Below are 17908 nucleotides of genomic sequence, written 5' to 3' on the forward strand. Positions count from 1 at the left end.
TCATGTTTTCAAAAAGACATTCTGCATTTACTGAAAAACCTATCTCTGCATTGGCGTTGCCATGCGATAAGCAGCAAATCATTTTCAAAAACCAACAATAGTTCTGTGAATATGCCGACCAATAACCTGCGCCATTTACCTGTGCAATATTGTTCAGATGATCAATATTAATGAACCTTTCCATAATGCCTCTAACCATTTGAGACATCGCGTTGTACCAAAAAGGTACAATAGGGTTATCCGTCTGAAATTCGCATAGAAATGGCTCAACTTCGATAGCAACTGATTTGAAGAAAGCCAGCTTAATACCACGTTCAGACTACAGAGTTATAACATGTTATAACGGTTGTCAAATAATTGCAACATAGAAACCACCATCAAGGTAGTCATGTTATATCACATGTTATATAATAACAATAGAGGTAACTCTGATATAACTCTGTAGTCTGAACGTACTATTAGCCATCAGCAGCGAGTCATTCAAACAGTTTTTAACATCTTGGTAGGAAGCCGAGGTTGGTTCGATTTTGTTTTTCTGGACGCCTTGAATAAATTTTCGTATTTGCGGAATAATTTCGATTGCCCTCTGAACAGCACCACTATTATCCAGCCATCGGTGGCCGCAAAAATTTAACGGGAATATGGTAGATCCGGAATACATCGTGAAAAACGCTCGTCTTGCTGGTACATCTATGAAGATATTGTAGATATTTACCACGCAAATATTTGACAACATCATCCCAACTGGTACTGCGAACACTATCCTTGAATGCATTATGCAAAATATGCAGCCCACAGCTTCCTAGATATATCAGCTTCTTGCCACCTTTTTGGGCCCATCCATGGACACTTACAGCAACTTGTTCGTAGGGATACCGGCAAGGGTTTCCATAAACGCAGCGAGTAGATCTAATGCCAGGGATCTTCCCAAAAACTTTGACGTCATGTAACGAGTTGCCACCTCGTTTTTCGAATCATCCCAGAATCGGGCATTCAAATCCATTTGTTTTTGTTGTTGTTGTTTTATTTCGGGGTTCGTCAAACCCTACAACAAAAAAGCTGGACTTTTGCAGTGTTTTTTCAGCTTGATAACAGTCATGTCAACGAGCTCTTTGCTCCATTGCACCAGTTTTGGGGTAAACGAACTAGAGTGGGTACCAAAAAGCAAAGTACAAAAATCAATGTGAGGTAGACGCGCTATATAAGGTTATATATTAAAATTGACAACCACAGCATACCCCTGGAAAATTAGTAAAGGACTACATTTACAAAATCAGGAAAGCCTGATTATTTTTCTGAACGAAGCGACTGAAACAACTCAAAATTTGTGTTTTAACGCAAAATACTCAATTCGGCTATTTTGGTTCGTTTCAATTTCAATGTTAAATTGCCTAGAATCAATCAAAAATATAATTTTTTTCCCTGACCTACACTAAAATTCCCTGACATTCCCTGACTTTCCAGGTTTTTCCAGGTAGTCGACACCATGTCATCCTTCTCTCCCTCTCTCTTTATACCAAAATCATCCGAATTCATTTCCATAAGTTTGCCACAGTCTACTGAGTTTCAACCTGGGTCCAGCACATGATGTTGAACATGCTCAGAAAATTTAGGAGATTTTCCCATTGATATAATACTAGTTTGATGCAATAGTTTAACGGATACGGATATTCTGTCATTTTGTTGGTTCCGGTAGAACAAACAGCGAATCCTAGTTGATATTCAATCGCTACCAACTTCAGTGCGCATCCGCGACAAGCAAATTCAATTAACCATGCCGGTATTATCATCTCATTTTCTAGTGAAAACGAAACAAAATCCAGTAAACTTCATCACGTCCAGTTATCGAACAAAAGGTGAATTTTAAATAATTAAACTTTCCAACTCGCCACCGATGGCACATTGCATTATTGCATTTATTAAATATTAAATCTCAACTTTCCACTGTAGCTGAACGCGTGGCGTTCTACAAAGCATAGCAAACAATGATAAACCTCCGGGTCCCAGCTACAAAACCACCCGCCCCCGCTCCGTAGTCACCTTTCCTTTCACGGATCTCGCAAACGCTAAAAGCTAGTGAATGCAGTTAATCTCGCCACCGAAACGGATATAGTGCTCGAACCTCACGCAAATTAATTACATTATCGATAGACGGTAGGCGGCTGGCTGGCCGGCGGCGGTCGATTCCAGATCGGATCAGTCTAAATCTGATCAGCAGCAGTCGGCTGGTTCGCGAGTACGGCAGACCTGGAGAAGCGGATTAATGCGATTATCGTGGAGTGCGTTCCCATCATTGGTTTAAGAAGCTTGACGCTATTAATGTATGTTGTTAGTATATATTTAGCTAGATGGATCCAACAGTACATCTGGCGAACGGTTTTTTTTGTTTTACTTTATGATATGTTTACATTCCGGACGTGTGTGAGCACGTGCTTTGGTTCACACTATACTATAGAGGCCGAGCGATACAGTACTGGTTAGTGTTCCACTGGAAAGGTTCTTCAATACCTCAGGAACGAAACCACCGTTAGAGAGTTCACCGTGTTACACACACTTAGAAATACCTAATCTTACACGTGACGGAATCCATCTTTGACATAAAGGATGAGACGTAGACAAACATGTCATGTAAAATTAAGTGCTCCGAGACTGAATAGTTTGAAAGTACGTTTGATTGGGATGAATTTTAAATTTTAAAAATTCGTATATGTCAGTCTCAGAGCACCCAAAGTTACATCAATTCTTCTAAGCGTGCAGTTTACCTAATGTTATGCAAGTTCTACCATAACCTAACATCGACAAACAATCATGGACAGCACTCGTTACTGGACTAGCCAGCCAACTTAGTCAGCGGCTATCCTCGTTAGCACAAGTGCACTTGTGCTAACGACACAACCCTGTTCATCCACCATCGCCGGGCGCCGTTTCCGCTTCCACCTTTCACGCTTCCATCCATTGAGCTTTTGCAGTTTGGCTGCATACACCCCGAAGGCGCGGATTCGTAGAGTCATCGAAACGGCCAGCCGGCGAAAACTGCCAACACACACAGAGAGTGTGACCGAGCGAGACGCTGATGTTTACTTGTTTGTGTTTACAAAATGCCCATCCTCGTCTTCCGTGTGTCTTGCCCCTTCTTGCATGTGATTTGAACATTTGAACGTGTGCAGTAATTTGAGAGCAACGCCGACAACGTCTTAATTCATGTATGCATGCACTGCACAATGTGCACATATCATGGCAGCCTCAGATTCTTCAGCACTATTTGTCGAAGCGTAACCAAAGGAGAGGTTATGTTTGAGCAAGCATAATTAGAAGTCGCTTTCCTCCCAGCCGCGACCACTAATCTGATGTGAACCTGGCTTCGGTTGGCGGTGGTTTTGATGTCCTCTAAACATCATAATTGATAGTTCACCTCCGCATCTAATCGCGGGCAATATTTAAATAAAGCCATTGGAGTAACACATTCACTTGCCGCAAGGGAAGGGCAAAAATTCCCGGTTTAATTAAAATTATCACCGAACCCACAGCGATGGGTATTTGCTGATTGTGTTTGTGTTGTGTTGGTAGTCAGTCACTGGGAGAAGTCAGATTTGCTTTGGTGCAGTTTGAAGCTGCTGTTTGTAATTAAACGAATTGCTAATTAAGCACTTGTCGAAAAACAACATCAGCAATGGCGTTTCAAATAAAAAAATAATGAGATCCAAAAATTCTCTGGACTCATTCTCAAAGTCTTCTGTAGATTTCCTTTAGAAGTCCTCTGGAGTTATTCTGGAAATACGCCACCAAGGAAGATTCATAGCATCCGCTCTTCTCCGAATGTAAACTGGACTTGCTTAACGTTGAACCCTAAAAATCCTTTAGGAATCTCTGGCCTTGTCGTGGAGGTCCTCTGACTTTACCCAGGACTAGGGATAGGGTTTATTGGGAAAAGTTGTGCATTTCATTTTTAGAGTACATCCTTAGATTAGCTAGCGGAATCTTGTAAAATGCTTACTTCTTCCAGAGGAACTTCTAAATTTCACCGATTTCTATCTTGTCTCCATAGCTCTCCCTCGCTGTCATTGTAAAATTTGGCTGACAAACATAGCATCACGTCACATCAGGGAACTTCTTAGAAGTCAACAGCCACTCATTTGATATCAGAAAACTTCATAGAAGTTCATGGAACTTCGTAAAAGTTCAGGGACTGTTATCGAACTTCAAGGGACTTCATAGATCTTCAAGATACTTCGTAGACAACTTGAACAACTTCGTGGAAGTTTAGGGAACTACGTTGAAATTATGGATTTTTTTTAGAAGTGCAGCAAATATGAGTTCAGTTAACTCTGAGAATGCTCAGCGAACTTTGTACAACTTCAGTGAACTTCGTAGAAGTGCAGAAAAGTTTGTTGAACATCGGCAACATTTTTAGAAATTTTGCGAACTTAAGAGAAATTTCGAGAATCTTGCAGTAACTCGGTGAACTTCGTTGATGTTCAGGAATAGTTTCTTCAATTCCATCGAACTTCGTGAAATGTCAGCAACTCTGTCGATGTTCAGAGGATAGCGTAGCAATTCAGGAAATTTAAGAGCAATTCGGAGAAATTCACAGAATTCCGTATAAATTCAGAGAGCTTTGTAAAAATTCGGGAAAACTTCATAGAAGTGGGAACTTCTGTTTGGGGTTTTTGTTAGTTTATGGAATTCCGTAGAAGTTCAGGAAATTTTATAGAACTTCACGAAACCGAAAATCCTAAAAGTTCAAGAAACTTTATAAAAGTGCAGGGAACTTTGTAGAAGTTTACCATAGGAAATTTTGTAAAAGATCAGAAAACTTCGACAAATTTCGGCAAACTTTCTAGAAGTTTGGCAAAAATTGTAGATATTCAGGAAATTTCGTAGAAGCTCAGGAAATTTTCTATCAGTCTAAGGAACTGTGTAACTTAGAGAGCTTCGTTTCGCCAATGTTTTCAGGAAATTTCTAGAAAAGGTTCAGGTTCTTCCCGGAAGTCGGGAGAAGTTAATGGATGTTTAGATCGAAAAACCAATTATGAATCTTAATAAGTTCAGAGAACTTTGTAGAAATTCAGAATTTTTTAGAAGTTAAGGGAAATTTATAGATGATGATGATGATGATGATGATGTTGTAAGCTATGGAAAAATCTTCGAAGTACTGGGAACTTCGTAGAAGTTGACGTAAAATCCTAGGAGCTCGTCAAAAATTCCACATATTCAGGGAACTTTATAGAGGCTTTGAGTTCATAGAACTGAGTTTAAGTTCAAGAATCTTCTTGAAACTACAGGAATATTCGCATAAGTTCAGGAAGTGTCGTGTAATATTGGATACCTTTGTTGGTATTCACGGATTTTCGATAAGATATCAATGAAATTCTCTGGATATTATTCGAGACTTTTCAAGTAAATCAAGTAATGATCTGAAGATCTGCAACTGTTCAAAAATTCAAATGGCGTCTTTCAGACATCCTTCCAAGACGGAAGTTTGATTTGAGAGTGTTTAAAGGATATACAGCTGGTCGGAGATTTGAAGCCCTCTGGATATTTTTCAAGGCTTCAGGTTGTTCAATTATTATTTCATAGGATATTCAACTATCCATAAAATTCAAATGACGGTCGAGTATTAGTACAAGACACTGGCGAAGTCCGGATAAGCCAATAAGGTACTGGAATTAAATGGAAATTACTAATCCTTCGCTTTCTCTCTCATTTTACAAGTATTCCACTAAAACGCCCACATTCATCAGGATTCAGTCTCCAGATAGTCTCTCAAGATTGCTGGTTGATCAGATATTACTGAACTCAGGTTGATCAAGGAAGTCTGTAGATCTTAAACTGGTCAAACATTCAATTGGCTCTCTCAAGATGGCATTATTGATCTCCGATCGAAGATTTCAATAAAGTCCTATGGATATTCAAGAATTTAATCCTGAAGCCTGATGAATCATTCTCCGGATGACTTATGGGCTAGCTTTGGATGCCTTGCAGGTTGAGTCTAGAGGCTATATGAATCAAGTCTAGATGCTTTATGGGTCAGCTTTAAATATATGCAAGTGTATTTCGAAGGCTTTAACCTTAGAGACGTTGTGGGCTATGACTAGGGCCAACTCCAGGAGCCTTACAGGTTGAGTTTATAGCCCTCATAAGCAGTCCTGATTTTCAGATACCTTGAAGTTAAGTTCCGAGGGTCCTGTGCAGTCGAGCGAATCGCGGTCCAACTCTTATGTTAATGTAATTTGAAGAGAGGCCTAAGTGTCCCTAATTTGAGCCCATCATAAATTCAGCAATCGACTAAATTTTCAATAGCAACCAAAAATATCCATTAGTACCGTTCCAATGACGCGTTCATTTAGATAAAATTGATCAATAGCAGATTTTTAGCGATGGGCCCAATGTTAGATCCATAGGCCAACATTAGAGCCATTTCCCCTAAGTTCCTGGTGTCGTTATGGAAGTTGTTGTGCCTATAGTAGGCCACAACATTTTCCTTCCGGTAGGTCACAAAGTTCTTCTTCTTCTTCTTTTTCGCATTTCAAGCTTATTACATATCGCATATTTAGCTTATTGCGTGCTGTCAACTTAGTGTTCTAGATGCACTTCCACAGTTATTAATTGAGAGCTTTCGATGCCTGTACCATTTTTGCATTGGTATAATCGTTTCCTAGACCGGACCGGGAATCGAACCCAGCCACCTCCAGCATGGTCTTGCTTTGTAGCTGCGCCTTTTACCGACTGAGCTAAGGGAGGCCCCAGGTCACAAAGTTGGTCCTCCGGAAAACCCTTAACGGGTATATCGTTATTTTATGAATATATTATCAGAATGAATTAGGAGTTGTGATCGAAAAATGATGATGATGATGATGATCATGGTCCCACCTAGGCACTACAGAACATTCGTGGAAGTGGTCATTTCACAAAACTGATCCTAGAGCTCGTAGGATTTTCGGAAACCACTTATATAGAAGCCTTATCAGAATGAACTCGAAGTTGTACTGGAAAATAGACCAAAGGGACCACGGGATGGTCCTGCGGAAGATCCGGAACATCCGTAGAAATGTTCATGCCTCAGAAAGATCCAGAAAATCTCGCATAGATTTAGGGAAACCTGAGATTATATTATAATATTTCATTTATATTATTGAATTTTGCATTTATATTATAAATATTCACTTTTTCAGCTTAGAGATGAACTAGCCTACATAAGTTAAAGTAAAGTTAAAGTAAAATTAAAGTAAAGTTAAATTAAGTTAAAGTTAAGTTAAAGTTAGGTTAAAATTAGGTTAAAGTTAAGTTAAAGTTAGGTTAAAGTTAAGTTAAAGTTAAGTTAAGTTAAAGTTAAGGTAAAGTTAAGTTAAAGTTAAGTTAAAGTTAAGTTAAAGTTAAGTTAAAGTTAAGTTAAAGTTAAGTTAAAGTTAAGTTAAAGTTAAGTTAAAGTTAAGTTAAAGTTAAGTTAAAGTTAAGTTAAAGTTAAGTTAAAGTTAAGTTAAAGTTAAGTTAATGTTAAGTTAATGTTAAGTTAAAGTTAAGTTAAAGTTAAGTTAAAGTTAAGTTAAAGTTAAATTAAAGTTAAGTTAAAGTTAAGTTAAAGTTAAGTTAAAGTTAAGTTAAAGTTAAGTTAGAGTTAAGTTAAAGTTAAATTAAAGTTAAGTTAAAGTTAAGTTAAAGTTAAGTTGAAGTTAAGTTAAAGTTAAGTTGAAGTTAAGTTAAAATAAAGTTAAAGTTCAATTAAATATCATTTTATATTTTGTTTATACTCACGAGTGCGTGTGTATGCGTGCGTTTTTGTGTTTGTGTACCTATTATAAATCACTACAATCAGCATTAGTTTACCAAAAACGATCCCTGCTGCTGCCAACCTTTCCCCACATCCAACATCCCAGTGATTTCTCGTGGAAGCGCAGAGGATTTCTCGGTTTCCTTCACAGCGAGTATCACGTCAACACATTCCTTCCCATTCCCTATTGGACCTGCATTCGGACACGGCCGGCGCTGGTATTGCTAAATATTAGATCTTCAGTTTTTACACATTGAGGATGAATGTTAGTCCCAAACATCATCTGTTGGTTTTCTGTGTAATTGCAGCTGATCTGGTAATAACAGAGTAGCAACCGTGGGCGGTCAATAATGCTAATGCTAATGCTAATGCTAATGCATAGATTTAGGGAAATCTGACAGACAAACTTTGGAGAAGTTCAGGGGAACCTCAGAGAATGGCAGGGTGAAAGACCCTTCAGAGACACCTAAGGCAAGCTTAAATAAGCTTCGGAGAAGTTCAGGAAAATCTTGACAAAATGAAAAGTCCTCCGGAGAACTTTCTGAGAATTGCAGAGAAATTCAGAGGAGCTAACAAAAATTCAGTGTAGTTGACGGATCCTCAGAAAGACTCAGAAAATCTCAGATGAGCTAAGGGAAACTTCATACAGATTCTTCCCGGACGTCCAAGAAGTTCAGGGGAATCTGATCCTCGAACTACGTGGTTTGTTTGAAACCACTTCTAGACGTCTTACCAGAATCAATTCAAAGTTGTTATCGAAAAATTGGCCCTCGGGACCACGGGATGGTCCTTCAAAAGATCCGGAACATAGGTTCTATTTTTTTCAATTTGTGAAACAGATCCCAGATATATTTTTCGAAACCGCGAAACGCCTCGTATCAATTAATTCCGAGCTAGGACCGAAAAATGGATACTGGATTCCGGGAGGTTCAGAACATCCCGTAAAAGTGGTCATTTCTTGAAACTTATCCTAGTACTTCGCTTCTAGATGAGTAGTTCCACGCCAAATGACAAATCGATTAAACTCGACCTTCTCCGATTTGCATGATTGCCATGGTTAATATATCACATTTGAACTAAAATTTGGCCATTCGATATTCGATATTTAAAAAAAAAAACATAGCTCGAAAACGTCACCTTCAATCGAATTGAAGTCTGAGAGAAGGTCATGGGAAAAAAATAACTTCTTTTCAGAAAACAAATAAACGATCAAAAAATTCAAGTAATTTTTGGTAAAAAAAAAGTTCAAAAAAATTACATTAACTTCATAATATTACCCTTTTAAACATATTTTGAAAATTGGACCAAAGCATGTTGTATTTTGATTTTTGTTAATTTTTAAGTGTGCAATGTTTCAAAAAATATTAAAGAGGGTCACTTTTTTGTTATTGAAGATTTATACACCTTTGTTTTGTTTTTTTTTCTAAAATTACTTGAAATTTTTTACCGTGTTTATTTTTTTCCTGAAATGGAATTATGTTTTCATACACTTTTGTTTCCGACGTCAGTTTGATTGGAAGTAACGTCTTCGAGTTATGATTTGTAGAAAAATTTCGAATACGCAATTTTGAAGTTTCTTTTTCATGATTTTAAATGGCGGAATATTAGCACAAATGTGATTGAAATGATGATTGACCAATTTTGATCAATTATGCAAAATTTCAAATCTAAGAAGGGCGAGTTTAATTTTTTTAATTTTTTTTCTATTCGACCTGGAAATGCTCAGATGTCTTATCAGAATGAATTAGGGGTCAGAAAATGAACCCTAGGGACCACGGGAGCTACAGAGACCTCAAGATTGATTCGTTGCTAAATTTCGAAGGCCTTGATGTTAAATTCGAAGACGCTATGCGATAGCTACAGAGAATTTAACTTCAAAAACTGTACAACTGATTTCAGTCACAAATAAATTGCTGTAACTCTTCGTTACTACTTACGACACATGAGTCACCTTAAGAAGCTTTAAGCGTCAACTCCTGTTATAAGGATTAATCAAGAGCTTATGGTAAACCCATGCGGTTAAACAAGCTTTAGCAACTTTAATTAATCCAGAGATCCTTAAAGGACTTTGGGAAACCTTACACGGCCACTAAAAATAACTCAGAGAGAGAAAGTAATTTCTACTCAGGAAGTATGAGAAATTTCTAAAAACTGCAGGTACTCAGCGCTGTTAATTAAGCACTTGTCGAAAAACAACATCAGCAATGGCGTTTCAAATAAAAAAAATAATGAGATCCAAAAATTCTCTGGACTCATTCTCAAAGTCTTCTGTAGATTTCCTTTAGAAGTCCTCTGGAGTTATTCTGGAAATACGCCACCAAGGAAGATTCATAGCATCCGCTCTTCTCCGAATGTAAACTGGACTTGCTTAACCTTGAACCCTAAAAATCCTTTAAGAATCTCTGGCCTAATCCTTTAAGAATCTCTGGCCTTAGTGACTTATGTTATTGTGAAATTTGGCTGACAAACATTACGTCACATCAGGGAACTTCTTAGAAGTCAAGAGCCACTCATTTGATTTCAGATAACTTCATAGAAGTTCATGGAACTTCGTAAAAGTTCAAGCACTTTTATAGAACTTCAAGGAACTTCATAGATCTTCAAGATACTTCGTAGACAACTTGAACAACTTCGTGGAAGTTTAGGGAACTACGTTGAAATTAGGGGTTTTTTCGAAGTCAAGCAAATAGGAGTTCAGTTAATTCTGAGAATGCTCAGCGAACTTTGTACAACATCAGTGAACTTCGTAGAAGTGCAGAGAAGTTTGTTGACCATCGGCAACATTTATAGAAATTTTGCGAACTTAAGAGAAATTTCGAGAATCTTGCAGAAACTCGGTGAACTTCGTTGATGTCCAGGAATAGTTTCTTTAATTCCATCGAACTTCGTGAAATATCAGCAACTTTGTAGTTGTTCAGCGTAGCAATTCAGGAAATTTAAGAGCAATTCGGAGAAATTCACAGAGCTTCACAGAATGTCGTATGAATTCAGAGAGATTTGTTAAAATTCGGGAAAACTTCATAGACGTCGGGAACAGCTTTGGAAGGATAATAAAAGTTCCAAAAACCTCCTGAAAACTCAAGGACCTTAGGGGAAATCCAGAGAACTTTTGGGATGCTTAAACAATGCCAATTTTTAACCTACTCAGCTCGCACAAAGTTGCTTCGAAAACCTTCACAACACTGTGCACAAATTGGATTTCCAGAGATGCCGGAGAGCTTTAAAAAATATCACGGAACTTCAGTTAAGAGCATTGCAAACATAGGAAGAGCTCTGCGAACCTAGGAAAGCTTTGAAATTGTTTAATAAATTCAGAGATCCTCAGAGAACATCATGCCACGTCAGATGTTTCTGAGGTCGCATGAAGTTCTCTGAAGAACTCTGAAAATGTTAAAAGTTTTGGAAGCTTTTTCGACGAATCCAAACAAAAATCTCCGAGAGCATAATTGAAGTTCCGAGAATCTTTAAAGAAGTGAGCAGTTCCAAGCCAAATGACGAATCCAGGGTTGGTAGCCATCACTGCTGTCAAAAATAGTGATTTTAGTGACCATGTTGAAGAAATAAGTGACTAAATAGTGACTAAAAAGTGACCCTGAATTGAATTAAAAGTAAATTTTACTGATAACTATTAGGAATTTCTGAGAAGCACAACTCCTGTGAACTTCAAAGGTAAATTCCAATGGCATTCTGAGGCTAATTTCATAAAGTTTGTGGGAGAAAACAAATTCGTAGCATAAGTCCTTGATTTTTTTTTAAATACTCAAAGAAGGATCACAATTAAATCGGAGAATAACTCCAGGACATCTTCAAAGGAAGATTTTACCAAACAAATTATGAGAAGAAATCTAAGGAATTTGAGAATACAAATGCCAATTAATTCTTAGGAGACTTTCAATGTGAGTAGAATTCCAAGGGAAAGAGTGAGATTCAAAAGGAAATCTGAAATGAATTCAATGAATATTCTGATAATCTTTCCAAAGGGTGTCTTGTTGTGGAGAATTTGAAGGTAATTTCGATGAAAACTAAAAGAAAATTGAATTCGGAGGAAAGCTTTATCGAAATTTCCATTAAATGGAGTATTCTGGGAATTTTCCAAATTTTTCCTAAAATTAATGAATCTGCCTTGAAGTTCTTTTGTAGTTTGAAAAACTAGACTGATGCTCACAATACTACTCATTAAATTCCTAAACTTCTTTGAACTTTATAGGACTTCCTAAAGTTTCCCTAATTTATCTAACAATCATGAATCTCTTCTAAACGTTTAACAATTCGCTGAAGTTCTCTAAATTCTTTAATCTTTATGTGACTTCTCTTATGTTAACGGAACAGCTTTGAGGTTCTCTGTTCTTTTCTGAAATTATCAGAATTGCTCTAACGTTTTTGCAGTTCTCAATGTTTAAAATGTTTAAGCCTCCCTTAGCTCAGTCGGTAAAGGCGCAGCTACAAAGCAAGACCATGCTGGAGGTGGCTGGGTTCGATTCCCGGTCCGGTCTAGGAATTTTTCGGGTTGGAAAATTTCTCGACTTCCCTGGGCATAGAGTATGATTGTACCTGCCACACAATTATACTAATGCAAAAATGGTACACGCATCGAAAGCTCTCAATTAATAACTGTGGAAGTGCATCTAGAACACTAAGTTGAGAGCACGCAATAAGCTAATAATGCCATACGCAATAAGCTTGAAATGCGAAGAAGAAGAAGAAGAAGAAGAAGCTTCAGTGAACTTCTGAACTTATGCGAAGGCCTCAGTTAAATTTTTAACGTCTCTGGAGTTATATAAAAAACTGGTAACGGCTTCAAATTTCCCACTAATTTTCAACTAATGGCTGAAATTCCTCCAATTTTCGGAGCTTACTAAACTTCTTTCAAATGCTCCCGCATTCATAAAAATTCCTGAAGTTGGCGGATCTCCTCTTAAGCTCCATAGATTTATATGAAGTTCTCGAAATGTTTCTGAAGACCAATGTCCTTCTGTGAAGTTTTCGATGTTTTTAAAAATTTCTGGATTTTTTGTGCTCCCACAGTTTTCATGGAATTAGAACGAAATAATTAATAATTAATGATTTCCACTGATTTTTCTGAATTTAGTGAAACTTCCATTAAATTATCGACACTAATTTAAAACTTTTTCAATAGTCTAGACTTTCCTGGTGTTTTTAAAACTACCTAAACGATTAATCAATTTCTTTATAGTTCTCTAGACACCCCTGAATTGATCAGTTTAAGAAACTGCAATTTTCTGAAATTAATTGATTTGCCTTGAAGTTATTTTCCCTGAACTATGCTTACCTGAAGTTCTCTAAATTTGTTGAATAATCCGGCAAATTTTCTGATATATATATATTCAAAATTCCCTGACGTTTTTGGATGAATCATAGAATTCTTGGAATACCCCATAGCTCCACGGAATTTCTTGTAAGTCGCTGCAAATTTGCTTAAGTTAATGGGATTATTCTGAAGCTATCTGATCCTCCTCGAAGTACTCGGAACTTCGCTGAAACTGAATGAAACTATCTAAATTCTAAGTTCTTTGGAGTTTCTTGCAGATATTATCGCTGGTTGCTAAAAGTTCTCACATTTTTTAGATTAATGCAACTTTGTTGATATTCTGTAATCAACTTAGCTGAATTTTCACATTTTTTTTAAATTCTTGACACAACACCCTTAAAATACTCTCACGTTTTCCGGATGTTCATATAAGTTTTATCACGTTCCAGAAGTTCTATCGCGGAGCTTTGCTGAAGTTTCCGGAACTTCCTTAAGGTTTCTACAATTTTCTGGAAATTATTTGAACTCCTTTTTGATTCTCTGATCTATCTTGATGTTCTCGAAGCTTCCCTAAAGCTCTCAATTCTATTGAAGATAAATTTCCCTGAACTTCTTTGGACTTCTGTGAAGTTCCTGAAATATTTCTGAAGTTTTCATAAATTATTCTGTACATCCCTGAAATTCCCGGAACATCTTAAGGGTTCTCAATTTTTCTAAATTTACGATTATAGATATTTAAACTGCTCCAATAAGTCTGAACTAAAGTCATGGGAGCTACTCTTAAGATCTGAAATTCTCCAAAGATCTCTAGATCTAGCTTTTCTGAGGTGCTTAGAACTTCTTAAAAAATTGCACAATACCCCTGTGATGTGCTCTGAAATTCTATGAGCTTCATAAAAGTTCCTGAAAAGTTTCGGATGTTAAAAGAACCGATTTAGGGATCTTAAAGCTTCCAGTAAGCTCCCCATAATTTCAGTGTGTTAACTTCCCTTATGTTACCGTAGTTTGTTTATGGAGCTTTACTAAAATTCTCAGCATTTCCTTTCATTCCTCAGAACTTCTTCAAATTTCCTACAATTGTTGTGAAGTTAAGATGAAGATTTCCTTAAAAATCCATCGAAAGTCTTCTTCAGCTTCCACATGTCTTCAAAATGTCTGCATGGAAAAAAAAACACCTTCACAGAATCTTCAAATCGGGTGTCCCTAGTTTGAAGAAATCTCCTATTCGTAAAAAAAACTAAACACTTACATTAGGTAAATTTTGTTCAAATTCGTTGCTTGCTTCAAATTTGTTGTTGCGTTGAAGTTCAAGCGTGCCGTGTGCCATTACCATCTATATGAAATTCAAAAATTCGCGACTTTTCCCCGGTTTCCCTGGCTGACTCGCCACCCTGCATTTCCACTATGTAGAAGGCAGGAAAAGACGACCCACACTGAACCATTCTTGTTTAACCAAAGCGATCGATCTAAGCCGAATTTAGACTGGGCTACTTTCGAGGGATTACGCATTTTATCAGCAACAATCCAGTATTTCTTTGATTGGGCCGTGGCAACATTGTTGCTTATCTGGAACGCTACGAACTCTTCATAACCGAACAAGTCACCAACATGTGCAATTCGAAACATTATCGTCACTGTATATTAGATTATTATTCGGTTCTACCCATGTTACCGGGCAACAGAGCACAATCAGGAGATCAATAAATGTACAACATACTTCCAATCAAAATTGATAACAGATTACTATTTGCCCGTGATATTTAGACAGGGAAGTAGCAATGCGACGCAAGATTTCCCAGAAAAGCCACAATACACGCCCCATTCATCGATATAGTGTGATCGAAAAAGTTGTACTGTGGCGACGCTCGCTGGTAGATGAAATCCGCGATTTTCCAGAAGAAGATTCGTCAAGAAAGTTTCTCTTGGAACCTGAGAACGGGCAGATCTATTCAGAGTAGATGTCCGTCGGTGGAAGTCTCAAGCTCAAGTGTTGCGTCTGCATGCGGCGCGATTCTACGAATTCGCTGACAAACTTGCTGACAGACTGACTGATAAGATAAGAAAACCAAGCGGATCTTTTTCTGCTCACTCAGGTAGCACACCTCTCGCTAGTAGCTTCCTCTTCGAAATTTAATTCTTTCATCACTCAAAAGGTAAATTCCACGTAAAACGTGAAGGACATAACAATACCATCGATGTTAAATATTTACTCACTTCCTTTTGCTGCCGTGGAGTTGTACGTCGTCGTCTACTCCGACCGGACTCGAACTGCTGAAGTAGATATTCAAACTGTATTTGCCCGTTTCCTGTGTCTCGTTTGTCGTCGTCGTCCTCCTCTACAGCAACGACAACAGCACCAGCAATTATGTAAATTTAATCATCCGACGACGTTCTGACTCCGAAAGTCACTTTGTCACCACTTGCTTGCACTTCCCGCACAAATTCACACTCACACCGTGGGAGTGCCAGCTTCGATTCGCAATTGCGCTATATTAGCGAATACGACACACTCAATAAATTTGAATTGCCACCGCTGCTTTCGCCACCTCCTCCTGGGATCACACTCTCACTCTCACTATCTCGGCCGTGCTGTACCAACAAAATGAATCACTTTTTTTTCAGGTATGCATTTCCGTTTGCCCCTCTTCAGCCGAGCAAAAAACAAAAAAAAAAACCGACCGACAACCGATCGACTAATCGGGTAATTTACAACTCCAACCGGTATCGCGCGCACAGCTTCTCCGGAGAACAAAGGAAGCACACGAAAGAAGGCTGGGGATGACCTCTCCCTTCTGGGGAGCTGCTACTAGCTAGGCAGCTCACTGATATGCAGCCTCAACCTAAGAACACCTACCGGGAAACCGGGCTGGCTGGTTGACTGGAGCGAAAGAGAGAGAGAGAGAGAAAAAATAGCACCTTGGAATCGCGAACTTTTCCCGAAAGGAAAATACACGTCCGCACTAGTCAACGTTCTGGAGCCGACTGTGACGGGTGGACTGCGGTGGAGCCCGAGCTCCAGTCCAACCGGTCGTCCCGATAATTGTGTGAGAGCGGAGCGGGTGAGAGTGAGTGGCGCCCACACACGCTTCGGTGTGCTCTGAGTTCCAGCGGGGGGGTTTGCGAGAAGTTTGTTTCTTTTTCCGCCCAAAGGGGGGGGAGTCGAGAAAAATCGACATCGACCGGCACGCGTGTTCCAACGATGACGAGGTGTATACAGGGTCAGGTAAAAGGACACTCTTCTTTCGCGGCGTGATGATTCCGGTTGCTTGAGTTGTTGGAATTCAGGAGATTACACTTGGCCAAACTGGGATGAAGAGTTTTTGCCTATTGTCTGAAATGAAGCTTAGCGTGAGATTAGCAGAGGGGCAGAAGGACTCCATAGGCGGTGGCGAAGAGAGAGAGCGAGAGAATCGCTGGCACGTGCAAGTACGTCAGAAACGACGATGCAAAACCAACAAAAAATCGGTGGCGGGTAAATTTTCAGAATTCACAGAACTATTAGAACTGAATGCAGAATTATAATGATTCTCACAAATCCATCATTATTCAGACTTTAAACATATACTGAGGGAAATAGACTTAAGAATTTCATAAGGATCAACTTTTGAACGACATATATGAATTTCATAAACGGATTTTCGTCAAACTTAAGGTAGCTATTATACGCCTTCAACCATTCTATTTTCCCAAGCGTTGTCAAACGAGGGGTCCAGACGCAGGACCCGTAATCTCAACGTCCATGCTTCAGTTCCAGTCTATGTTTAATTATGTTGTAGTCGACATTATTTTTCAAAAGGAAAATCATCTATGAAATTCATATCGATTTCTTGAGGCTAAAAATCATAAGTGCAGGGCTGTTACAAGATTTTCTAAATTTGATCCGCGAAATCCGCGATTTCTCAAAAGAAATCCGCGACTTCAAATACTAATCCGCGACAAAAAAAAACTGTTGTTTTTGCCTAAAAATAGCATTTGTATACTACTACATGGCATTCCAAGCCTACTGCTTATATAGTAGCATATTAGATTTTTGCCTTCTCTCAACTTAGTGTTGTTGTAGTTGAAGTACTTTCACATTTTAATTGAGAGCTTTCTATACCTGTACCACCTGTACCAACCCATGCCTCCAGCATGGACTTGCTTTGTAGCTGCGCCTTTACCGACTGAGCTAAAGGAGTATCGTTTGTAACCGTTGATTTTTTTTAAATAGCATTTATCATCTTCAGTTATTTATGTATAGTATAAATTCTGAGTAATTAGTGAACATAATAAAACACCCTTACATTATGAGATTCTTTTGAATAATACCGGCCTAGATTTCATGAAACATTATTTTTAAAAAAAATGCATTTTCATTTGCAATGCAATTTTTTTTTAAATTTAACCTTTGCGTCTCTGACGTATTTTACTGTCCTAAATGTTGTAGTTAATTTGGCTCTAGTTTTCTCAATTTTGTACCGATTCAAACCAAATACCCTGCACATAATCGAGAAATTACCAGAGTCACGCTTGTTGGCCACGTCGCGGTTGTGTATTCACACGGAAATTCCTTGGGTTCTGTCCAATGGTGAGACATTTTCATGATTTTTTTTTATTTCTAATGTGAACCTAGCACTTTTTGTTGTCAAATAATAACCGAATCGTATATATGTCACTTTATGGATCATGCACGACTTATTACTATGTATACAGGAAATTATAGGTTTTCTAAATCATCCAGGACATCAGTTGATTTGTTCTACTAGATCGACCAAGACTGCAATAATGTCTGTAGTATCGAAAAATGTCCAATCAGATTCAAAGTGTCTACGTGGATGATCTATTTCCGAGTAATCCAGATGTTCAAAGTTCTTCAAATCATCCTGGAGTTC

The 17908-nt window shown here is 38.2% G+C and overlaps 1 protein-coding gene across 5 annotated transcripts in view; it reads right to left on the reverse strand.

Annotated features, from left to right (window-relative positions):
* The window catches only part of Stat92E (Signal transducer and transcription activator Stat92E), a 224920-nt gene that overhangs the window by 123182 nt on the left and 83830 nt on the right, over nucleotides 1-17908 (reverse strand). The window contains exon 1 of one of the 5 annotated variants that reach the window (XM_065220315.1): nucleotides 15252-16022. The exons of the other annotated variants lie outside the window; for them this stretch is intronic. The gene's annotated coding sequence lies outside the window, so the exon portion shown is untranslated. Of the gene's footprint in view, nucleotides 1-15251; nucleotides 16023-17908 lie in introns of those variants that run through there. 5 annotated transcript variants of the gene reach the window in all.

This window comes from Ochlerotatus camptorhynchus, unplaced genomic scaffold (assembly GCF_037179485.1).
Source record: "Ochlerotatus camptorhynchus isolate MF236.1 unplaced genomic scaffold, CSIRO-AGI_Acam_v1.1 ptg000124l, whole genome shotgun sequence".
Taxonomy (NCBI): Eukaryota; Metazoa; Arthropoda; class Insecta; order Diptera; family Culicidae; genus Ochlerotatus; species Ochlerotatus camptorhynchus.